This window comes from Pseudorca crassidens, chromosome 16, assembly GCF_039906515.1.
Source record: "Pseudorca crassidens isolate mPseCra1 chromosome 16, mPseCra1.hap1, whole genome shotgun sequence".
Lineage (NCBI taxonomy): Eukaryota > Metazoa > Chordata > Mammalia > Artiodactyla > Delphinidae > Pseudorca > Pseudorca crassidens.
This window is the reverse complement of record NC_090311.1, coordinates 79,212,901-79,224,450: the sequence shown is the minus strand read 5'-3', so window position 1 is coordinate 79,224,450 and position 11,550 is coordinate 79,212,901.

Genomic DNA, 11,550 nt, shown 5'->3' with positions numbered 1-11,550 from the left:
GGGAGCAGCGAAGAGGCAGAAGCTGAGCTGGGGAAACGGAGAGGCCGGGGGCACCAGCGGGGCCACCGGTTAACACGTCTGTAGGGCTCCGACGTCTTTTAACAAAAGGGATACTCAGAAGCAGAGAAACATCTTGAGCTGTCACGAGAGCCAGTGATACGGCAAGAATGAGAAGATTTATGTGGTCCCAGCGGGGAAAGCTGGGTGCGTGGCATTCATTTACAGAGGATCTGCTGTCTGAGGGAGCAAGCCTCTGATGTGCACGAGGAGGTGGCAGCACTGTCACCCCAGCCGCCCCAGACCCGGGCTCTGGATCTGAGGACACACGCAACCTCGCTAAGGGCGGGGGGGGGGGGGGGGGGTCCCATGACCCGGACGTTTCCCACATCGAAGGCCGGATTTGTCATTCGATTCCACCGCCCACGCTGGCCCCTTGACAGGACAAGGGATACTCTGGCCTCTCAAAGCCCATTATCACCTGGGTGGAGATGCCCGGTGCACCACAGGCAGGAAGCCAGGGCTCCAGCCCCACTCTGCCTGCCGCTGGGGGCTCTAAGGGAGGACAGCCACCTCCCTGACCTCAGTCTTGTCATCTGTGGGTAACAGGCCTGGGCTGGGGCGTGGTGACGTCCCCCTTGGACGGGGAGATCAAAAAAAAAAAAACAGTGTAAAGTTTAACCTGCTGAATGGGAAGGCAGCCCTTATATTTCCACAGTGTGCTCCAACATCTGGAGTACTTTCATATACATTGTTTGGTTTTTTGTTTGTTGGTTTGTTTGTTTGTTGGTTTGTTTTTTGGGGGGCCGCACGGCTTGCGGGACCTTAGTTCCCCGACCAGGGATTGAACCCGTGCCCCCTACAGTGCAAGCGTAGAGTCTTAACCACTGGACCCCCAGGGAAGTCCCTAATATACATTGTTGAAACCTCATAACAATCCTGCGAATTAGGAAGTCCCGTTTTAAACATGAGGAAACAGGTCAAGAGTGAGATACAAGGTTCCAGAGAACCAAGGTCTTCAGAGCCGGTCAGAGCTCCCTCTCTAACCTCTGCTGCCTGTAGGAAATGTCATCCAGGTAGGAGGTCCACACGGGTGGCCCCAGCCAGGGCTGAGGACCGTATAAGCAGTGGGCATCTGGCCACTTCCTCATGGGGCAGCTTTCCCATGCCTCCGAGCTCAACTACGCTCCCCTGCAAAATCTCCCCTTTGCCTTGCCCTCTGGGAATGTCCCTCAGCTTTACTGACCTGTGAGCCCCAAGAGGAAAGGAACTGGTTTAGTGTTGATAAAAATCTGGAACACATCCCCTCACCCAATGTTCCATGCCTGGCCCTTCCATCAGGATTCCTATCCTAATTCCTGCCGTTCCCACAAACCCTGCCCGGTCCCAGCTCATTCCCACCCTGGGCCCAGAGCTGGTGGTCAGCTTCACCCCTGTTGGGACTGGGACTCCCCCACCACCCCCACGGATCACCCCCACACCTCACCCAGAGCCCAGGTGCCCACCTTGATGAAGACAGGGAGGAGAAGGGAGAACAGACCCTTGGGGCCCCTCGCCCTCTGTCACGTGTCACCAAAGCACAGCGAGGTTTCCTGGTCAAGACTGGGAACCAGGACGCAGCAGGCTCACCCCTTCAGAAGCAGTTGCTATGGAGACTAGGGCCCGGGTCCCTGATGCTGTCACCCTGCCTCTCTCTGCCTCCACCCCTCACTCACACGCACCACTCAGATAACCAGGAACAGCGGCTGAGCTCTGAGAATGCACCCCAAGGCCTCCACTCCACCCCCCACCCCCCAACGACTCAGCCTCTCAATGGGAAAGCACCTTCGCTTGGTCATCTGCCATTAAAAACAGACAAAAAAAATCCTCCACTCCCTCATAACCGCCGCCCACCCCCAGCCCCCAGAACAGTGAGACCAAGGTCCCTCCAAGCAGAGAGCAGGACAAGGGTACACTCTGTCCTGATCCCACCGCAGCCCCTGCCTCGCAGGAGGAAGGGGAGTGTAAGGCAGGCTGTATCACCAGGCAGCCCGGCTGGGATTCTCATCTGAGGCTCCCAAATGATCCATGACTTGTAGGCAAAACCCGCAGCCGCCTTCAACTCCCTCACACGGTGCAGGCTTGCGCCCCTGCAGGGAATCAGCCCACTGGTCCAAATGCCTACAGCAGCCATGATGGTAGTGACCCTGGGCGACTGGTGCATCACTTCCGCTCAGCTGAGCAGAGCGCGGGGGGGGGGGGGGGAGCTCAGCAGAAGAACCAGTCCCACTGGCTGTGGTTGTCACCATGGCCACACAGCTCCTCCTTGACCAGAGGCCAGCAGGGCGGACCAACTGAGGCACCCTGACCTTCCCAAGTGGAATGTGCAGAGGGAGACCACACAGCCCCAATCCTCCCCCACAGAAGCAACCACGTGCAGCAGGGCAGACGCTCTGGAGCAAAGCTGCAGTGAGCAGGGCCACCTCCTCCTGGCTCTTGGGAAATCATGGTCCCCGTCTAGGAAGAGCAATGTGGTAACCGAAGCATTCCAGTGCATGTGGCCCGGGGGCCGGTTTAAACAGAAGAGGGGTTGAGCGCTCGCTCTTTTTGCTGCGTATAAGCAGAGCTTGGTTCAGCTGCCTGCCCTGGGTGAGGCGTAGCGGCCCTTCTCTCCGTGGCCCAGACCCACCCGGGGTCAAGCCCAGATCCTGTCCAGGCACCTGGCTCTACCAAAGTCAGGGTGACCAATGAATTCACTGAAAAGTCATCTTATCATGGAATAAAATGAAGAGTGAGACAAAAATATATCCCACTCTAAAGCATCTGGTTTCTAGCAGTCATTAGCGGCCGGCAGGCTGGCAGTCAGCTCCAGCTCTCAGCTGCCTGCGAGAGATGGGCCCATGCCCAGGACAAGCCTGAGTGTGTGGACATTGACCGCGTCCCCCGGCCGCACCCGACCGGAGGCCATCACACAGCAGCACCTTCCTGGCGGGAGCCTCAGCGTCTAGCACAGAGCAGACTGCGTAGGGAAGGGATGGGTGAGGAGGGTACCGGCCCCTCGTTGGGCCTGAGACTCTGGAGGCGGCAGGCAAGCCCTCCCACCCGTGGGGTGGGAGGCGGATCTCAGAAGAGGTGATCATACCCCACCCACCATAAGCCCCTGTGGGGGGCCGTCCAATGATGCCTGAATTTATCTGGGATTCTCCAGCAGCACGTCGAGAAGTGGGAAGAACCCGGGGCTGGGTGGACCTCGATCTGCTGCTCACGCTTGTCTGGGCTCAACGACCCCCAGACTCTGCGACAATCGTCCCATCTGTAAAATGGAGACAAAAGCACCCACCAAGTGCCCAGGATATTGGAGAGAATGTAATCGTAAGGAAAGCACCCAGCACAGCGCCCAGCATATAGTAGGTGCTCAATACGTGGTCCTTACCATGGGCTTAAGGTGGCTTCTCCAATAAAGCAGTGCCTACATGTCTGGCCTGAAGGAGCACCCCCTCCAGCCTCAGGACGCTCACTCAGCACACGTGAGCGCCACACGGGAGCGGGACGGGGCCGTGTGAGGGAGGGAGGGTGGCCTCGGGGGGTCTGAGTAGGGGCAAGAGGCAGAGACCCCGCCAGGGAGAGGAGTGAGGGGTCGCCTACCCTGGGTCCAGCCCTCACCCCAGCCGCACAGCCTGGCTCCTGAGGGACGTCCCGCCCCTTCCCAAGAGCTCCCGCACTGGCATTGCAGGGTGCTTAGGAGTGCAGGGCCCTGATCTTTAAAGAACCACTGCCACACTCTGGCAGATGCAAGGAAATCACCCCGGTGCCTGAAGGACAGCATCCAAGTGTCCTCTGTTTCTGAGACACCAAATCCAAACAGGGCTGAGGCCAGGCCTGCCTGTGACAAGAGTCGCACATCAGCAGGAAGGTCACCGTGAGGGGTGAGGCAGAGCAGCTCCCTGGGGGGCCAGGGCTCTGAGGCCAGGACCGTGTGGCCCAGCAGAAGTTCCTGATGGGCAAAGGGGGGACTTGCAGGAAGACTCAGGTCCACTGATTCCCCACCACCCACCCCGGGAAGCAGAGTGGACCCTCTGCGACTCTCGGCTCCCTCATCTCGGATGGACTCCCAGCGCCAGTCCAAGGGGACCGGCACCGGCCCCGAGGGGGGCTCCACACTCTTGCGGCACTGACCGGCACCAGGGCAGCCCCTGTGGATTCTCCTTCCCGGCCCTGCCTTCTGCCCAGCCTCACAGGAGGGGGCGTCCAGGTGTGCCCAGAACCCGCACCTGATCTGAGCCGGGCTGCTCAGGATCTCTGCCCACGGATCTGATTTGCTGAGAGGTGCGGTCTCTCCCTAGAGGACCAACGTACAGTGTGTGAACTTGGAGTTGTGAGCCGCCCTGCCATCCTCCACGGAGACTGTGGAACAGACAGTCTTTCTGCAGAGAGAGGCCAGAACAAAGCTGGTACAAGAGTAAGAGCTGAGAGATGGAATATTACTCAGCCATAAATAAGAATGACATAATGCCGCTTGCAGCAACACGGATGGACCTGGAGATGATCATACTAAGTGAAGTGAGTCAGACAGAGAAGGACAAATATCATATGACATCACTTACAAGTGGGATCTAAAAAAATGATACAAATGAACTTATTTACAAACCAGAAATAGAGTCAGACACAGAAAGCAAACTTATGGTTACCAAAGGGGATAGCAAGGGAGGGGGCAGGGAGGGGGGTCAGTAAATTAGGAGTTAGGGATTATAGCATATCCACACTACTATATTTAAAACAGGTAACCAACAAGGACCTAGTGTAGAGCACAGGGAACTCTACTCAGTGTCTCGTAAAAACCTCTAATGGAGAAGAATCTGAAAAAGAATATATATATATATATGTATAACTGAATCACCTTTATTGTGCACCTAACACAACATTGTAAATCAACTATACTTCAATTAAAAAAAAAGAAAAAAGAAAGAAAAAGTCGAGAGAGAGAATAGAACTTAATAGAAACACTTCTAAGTCCACTTGCATTTCTGTGAGCTATCTGACATTTCCCCAAGAAACCGCATTTTCTACTTAAGTTGGCCAGGTTTGATTTTTGGTGTTCGCAATGAAAAACTCAGACCAGTCATGCATGTTATCACGCTGAATTTCCCTAACATAACCCTACACACGCAATACCATTCTTTGCATTTAACCCACAAGCAAATGAAGGCAAGCTCTCCAGAGCTTGGATCTGCTCCTAGACAGTCTACCTCCAAAGCCCACTGTCCTCACTTCGGGGCTACGTGCCTCTCTGCGGCCGCCGTGCCTCAAGCATAAAGTAAGGAGACTGAAGGAGACAGTGTAGCTGAGTTCCTGCCGTTGGCCGCCACAGCTATGCTCACTGTAGGATGAATGCATTGGGAAGGAAGCAAGCAGGGGAAGTGAACGGGCCCAGGAGGCCCAAAGCTGCTGGAGGGAAGCGGCCATGACGCCCTCTGTCCAGAGCCAACAGTGTGCCTGGAGCAGAGGAAGACACTCCATCCCACAGTGCTCACCCACAAATCTTCCTTGTTCATCCCTTAGCTCCTTGTTCACGTTTCTTGCTTGGCCCTGAGCATACGTGATTACAATCATCTGCTTTTATTCCGTGTCTCCAGCTTAGCTGTGAGCTCCGTGAAGGAGAGAGACCGCCTGCTGCAAAGCCTTGCGCACAAGGAAGCCTTCACTAAACGTTTGTTGAGTGAATAAAAGAGGGAAAGATGTACATGAGTATGGAGGTCTACTAACATGTGCTCAGGGAATTAAATCTGTGATGATGGGGATGAAAACAGTGAGTAGAGGGATGGCTAGACTTTGCAGTACCTAAATTTGGCACTAGATGGCACCCAAGCACACCAAGAAGACACTTCTGAGCCGGGCAGGAGGTGTGTGTTTTTTGGTCTGGGGTTTTAAGGAAGATTGGAGCAGATCCCATTGACCGGAAGTCTGCAATCTTGCACAAATGAGCCAGCCTCAGCAGCACCGACTGTGTTAATCAGGGTTCTCCAGAGAAACAGAACCAATAGGCTATGTATAGAAATAAATTTATTATAAGAAATTGGCTCCTGCAATTACGGAGGCTGGCAAGTCCCAAATCTGTGCCGTCAGCTGGACACTTCCTCCAGCTTAGGGAGTCAGGTCTTTCTGTTCTATCCAGGCCTTCAACTGATTGGATGAGGCCCACCCACATTAGGGAGGGCAACCTGCTTTACTCAAAGTTCACCAATTTAAAAGTTAATCTCATCCAAAAACACCTTCCAACTGACACATAAAATTAATCACCACACACACCCTTTGAGCTGTTGGTCCAGAGTGGCCGTGACCTTGCATAGAGAACTGCCTCTCTCTTGTCCTCTCCTAGTAGCCCTGTAATGAATGCAAAGTGCTAGAACAAAACCCTGTTTCCTCCCCTCAAAAATCCAAAGTTTAGACTATCAGTGTGTTTTTCCCACATGCACCACCCCCAGAAGGCAGTGCAGGGAATATGACCCATGATCGTGGTTATAAACTAACTTTCTGGGGCACCATCCTAACCTGTGGGGCTTAAGTATACTGTTTGAAGAATTTTAGTCAAGGTTTAAAAATTAGCTGAAAATCCCTAAAAGCTTGTGAATTGATTGTAAGAAATTTAATTAGAGATGAGTAAGTGGGAAGACAAAGGAGAAATTTCACTCTCTCAGCGGCTCACAGCTAAAATCACAGCTAGGAAAGCTCTGTTAGCAAATTCACTAACTGGAGTCACGTTTACACTCCTGTTGTCAACTAGAAACCTTTGCTTGTTTAAAGGAAGTCTCCTGAGTTCCGTGTAATTGTTCCAACCTCTCTACTGACAGAAAGCCCAGAGTGGAGGCACAGACGCAGCAGTTTTGTAAAGGACCCTTTGTTAGGTGAGGCACAAACTTGCTTTAGCTGCTAAATTATTTTCTTTCACCATAAAACTGCCAATGGTTCCGCCATCAGTAAAATCACTCAGGATTCTTCCGTGTTGGTGTTTCTAAACAACCCTTCTCAGGAAAACCCTTTAATCGGTGTTTATACACGGTCAGTGTAATAAAAGACCTTTTGTTTAAAGCGAAATCTGTCCATTTGTAATAGACTCATAAAAACCACTGGGAGGAAAAAACCATGTTCAATCATACGAGATACACTCTACTTTGCAATCCAATTTTTAAAATAAGGCTTCTAACTAGATAACATCAGTGACTTAGTGGGGCTTCTGTCTTGAAAGAAAGCCATTGTGGCCTGCCCCCTGGTCCACCTGGGAGAGAATGAAGGCACAGGGCAGCAAAGAAAAAGTTCTGTATGGTAGGGATGTCTTTCTACCACAACACACAACCTAGGCACAGCCTTATTAGGTCATACCCTGTCCCCAACAAAAGGCTGAAATACACTGCAGAAAACAGTATGGAGGTTCCTCAGAAAACTAAAAATAAAGTTCCCATATAATCCAGCAATCCCACCCCTGGGCATATACCTGGACAAAACTATGATTCAGAAAGGTACATGCACCCAAGTGTTCACAGCAGCACTATTCACAATAGCCAAGACATGGAAGCAAAATAAATATTCATTGACAGATGAATGGATAAAGAAGATGTGGTACATATATACAGTGGAATACTACTCAGCCATAAAAAGAATGAAATAATGCCATTTGCAGCAACATGGATACAACTAGAGATTATCATACTAAGTGAAGTCAGAAAGAGAAAGACAAATACCATATGATATCACTTCCGTGTGGAATCTAAAATATGGCACAAATGAACTTATATACAAAACAGAAACAGACTCACAGACACAGAGAACAGACTCGTGGTTGCCAAAGGGGGCGGGAGGGAGAGGGATGGATTGGGAGTTTGGGGTTGAAAAAAACAAAAAGAAAAGCTGAAATAATTACGACCAATTCTGAGCAATGGCTCTCCCCTTGGAGATGACCGTGGCTGTTGCCCCGTCACATATGTTCTGTGAAGTAAAACAAACAGATGCTCCACAGACCATACAACTCCAAGTTAAATACTAAATCCAGACTATAAATCAGGGACTTCCCTGGTGGCGCAGTGGTTGAGAATCCGCCTGCCAATGCAGGGGACACGGGTGTGAGCCCCGGTCCGGGAAGATCCCACATGCCGTGGAGCAACTAAGCTCGTGCACCACAACTACTGAGCCTGCACTCTAGAGCCCACAAGCCACAACCACTGAGCCCACGGGCCACAACTACTGAAGCCCACGTACCTAGAGCCCGTGCTCCGCAGCAAGAGAAGCCACTGCAATGAGAAGCCCGCGCACCGCAATGAAGAGTAGCCCCCGCTCGCCACAACTAGAGAAAGCCCGCGCGCAGCAATGAAGACCCAACGAGCCAAAAATAAATAAATAAATTAATTAATTAAAAAAAAGAATAACACAAAAGAGAGACTCGACAGATTATAGAGGAACGGTTACAAATCATTCCCTTGCCGCAAATTGTTCTCCTGTCTGCCTTTTCCAGGGGGGAGAAAAAAATGCTGGCACTTAAAAAGGTGCAAATAGAACAAATCTAGGAAAGACAAGACCCCAAGCAGGAGTAAGGCCAAAAGGTGCCCCTCTCTCCCCCATATTTGGGATCCCACAGTTGCCTGTAGCTACTTTGTAAACTTGAAGCCTAGGAGTAGGAAACAGGGGTCAACCTTTTCTTTCCCCAGAGCACCCGTGGTGTTTGTCAGCAAGGCTCCCACAGGGCCGGCCCCTCTGCACATCTGCAGCTGCTGGCTGCCCTGGGAGAACAGGGCAGGGGACGCCAGCACCACGCCTGCCCCGGAGCAGATGTGCTTCCTCCGGCTGTCAACACAGGAAGAAGAATGGAGTGTGAACTGCTTAGGATCTGTGAGAAACTGCGTGGTCTGGGCAGAAAATCTCTGAAAACCATTTTGATGCAAAAGACATTGTGAAATGGGGTTCTGTGGGAGAATTCTACTTTCCCACCGCATAAAGCACTTTGCAGAGTTACACGGGGATGCTGGCATCCGATCCAGTGTATCCCTTTTCCAAGGGTCCAGGGAGGGTAGATGACTCGAAAAGAGAAACTGGACTAAACTCCGGGCTGACCCTCCGAGGGCAGTGGATTTTTAGCCTTTAGTTTTAAGGTTAACCCCTCCCTTCAGGAGCATAAGGAAATGTTATCACAGCACTAGTCTAAGTCCCTGGAGGTCCTTATGGTTTCCAACTCAACAAACATATGAAGAAAGGTCGAGAGACAATATGGTGGCTCTAGGCAGAGACAGGGGACAAGGACTCATCTCAGCGGCATGAGAAAAAAGGCGGAGATTGCCCAAGAGAGACAAAAAGTGAAACAGTAAGAAACACTGGAAATGGAGAGAGAAGACAGCGGAAGAGGACAGCTTAACTGAGCATTGGACTCTTAGGCAAGTTTTATCATCAGGGTTGTCGATCCTAACTTACTCTTTCATTCTGATGAGTTAGCCTTTCCCTTTTGCCTTGGTTGCCAGGAACCTCAGAGCTAAATTCTGGGTTCACTTAAAGCAGCTTTCCTTAGCCTAAGTGTCCTCCTTCCTGCATCCTTGCAAATCCTTTCTGGGAGCAGGAAGACGAAGTATGTGTGATTTTCTGGTTATGTTTCATGCATTCCCTCATTTTGCTAACTGGACACCACACTGCCTCTGGGAAATGACCCTTCCTTCTCCTAGCCCATGTGCGTGGTCCCACCTCCATCTCAGGGGACAGGAACTGATCAGTTGCTCTATCCTTCTTGCCCCAGCATTGGTTTTTAGGTGGGTACATGAGCCAAGGAGACGCAAAGAACATTTTGCCAGGAATCATGGGCCAGAAATTTTTCCCACTAGACTTGACGCTGGAAAGAGGCACGTCTAAAGCTGTGTTGTGACCACAAGGGAAGCATCTGCCTGAGAGTGGAGCCAACTCGAGAGGGAGACCTGCGGGATGAAGAGAGAGAAAGACCCCCAGGCCCAGCGGTACCCAAGACCCGCCCCTGCCCGTGAAGCCACAAATTCCCAGTGTGCTTCAGTTTCCTCTGGATTTGTTAGTCACAGCAGAACGGGTGCAGCTGATACTGCAGGTAGAGACCAAAAAGCTTACTGGGAGAAGAGTACGTGGTGATGGCAGAAATTTTGAAAAATACAGCAAAGTATAAATACGAAAAAAATATGACCCCCAAATCCCATAACCTAGAGATGATGAGAAAATGGACTATTTCCCAAGTTTACTTTGAAGAAGGGAAGAGCGCCATCCCTGAGCACCTTCACATGTACGGTCACACAAAGCCTGACACCACCTGGAGTTATCCCATTCAAGCTGCACGGAAGGCTCAAAATTCCCTAGGGGTCCAGTGGTTAGGGCTCTGCGCTTCCACTGCAGGGGTCGTGGGTTCTATCCCTGCTGGGGGCACTGAGATCCCTCAAGCCTTGGGGCTAAAAACAAAAACAAACAAAAACAAAACTGCAGGGAGGGAAAGTTTTTCGTCTGTTTCTGTTTAGCTTAGGAGGGTGGTTCTAGCAAGCTTTTGACTTGGATTTAAGGAATCTTTTCCCCTTCCAAATCCAAAAGCCACACATCTGCGCTACTAGAAACCAGAGACACGGTGTCGGAGTTGCTCCCGACTCTGGGCTTGGCCGGGCACCAAAGGCCTTTTGCTACAACAGCTGAGCTGATTGAGAGCCGCCTGTCTCTGAGCAGCAGCTGGCTTTTCAGGCCGGCCCTTCGACTTTGGAAGATGCGTGGAGGCGGGGCGGAGCCTGCCAAGCTGCTGGGATGCTCCTTTGCACCGCCCTGGGAGGTAAGAGGAGTCCTCCAGAGCTGCGGGGCTCTCGCCAGCAGTTCCTGGCCCCCGGATCGCTTTGAAGCAATAGCGCCATCAAAGTCTGCGGCAACCAGTTTCCCACTAAAGCTCATAGCATGCTTTGTGTAACTTTTCTATTAAAATTTTCAAACATACAGAAAGAATAGTATAACAAACACCCATGTGTGCGTTGCTTCAATTTCACAATTAACATTTTGCCAGCTTTGCTTCATGTATTTCTCTTCTTCTTTTTTAAAGTAAATTATAAACATCACATTTTACCCCTAAAAACTAAGTTTCATATATATGAATATATTTATATAAAAATGAAATGCTTATCATGATACATAATCACAACTATGTATTAAAACAGCTAATAAAATTAATATAATTTTCAACATTGTCCCCAAATAGTACAAAATTTTCTTTTAAAGTTCTTTTGCTCAATCAAGGACCACACAATATATTTGGTGTTTTATCTCTTAAATGTACTTTTTCTTTCTTTCTTTTCTTTTTTTTTTTTTTCAGTTGTGCTACAAATGCAAGGCTTGTGGGATCCTAGTTCCCCGACCAGGGATCGAACCTGGGTCCTCGGCAGTGAAAGCACAGAGTCCTAACCACTGGACTGCCAGGGTATTCCATCTCTTAAATGTATTTTCATCCAGGACAGTCCCCTGCCCCACCAGCCCCGTTCTTAAAGATACTGACTATTTGAAAGAAACTGGTCCAGTACAATATCCCACCTCTGGATGTGTCTGATGGCTCCT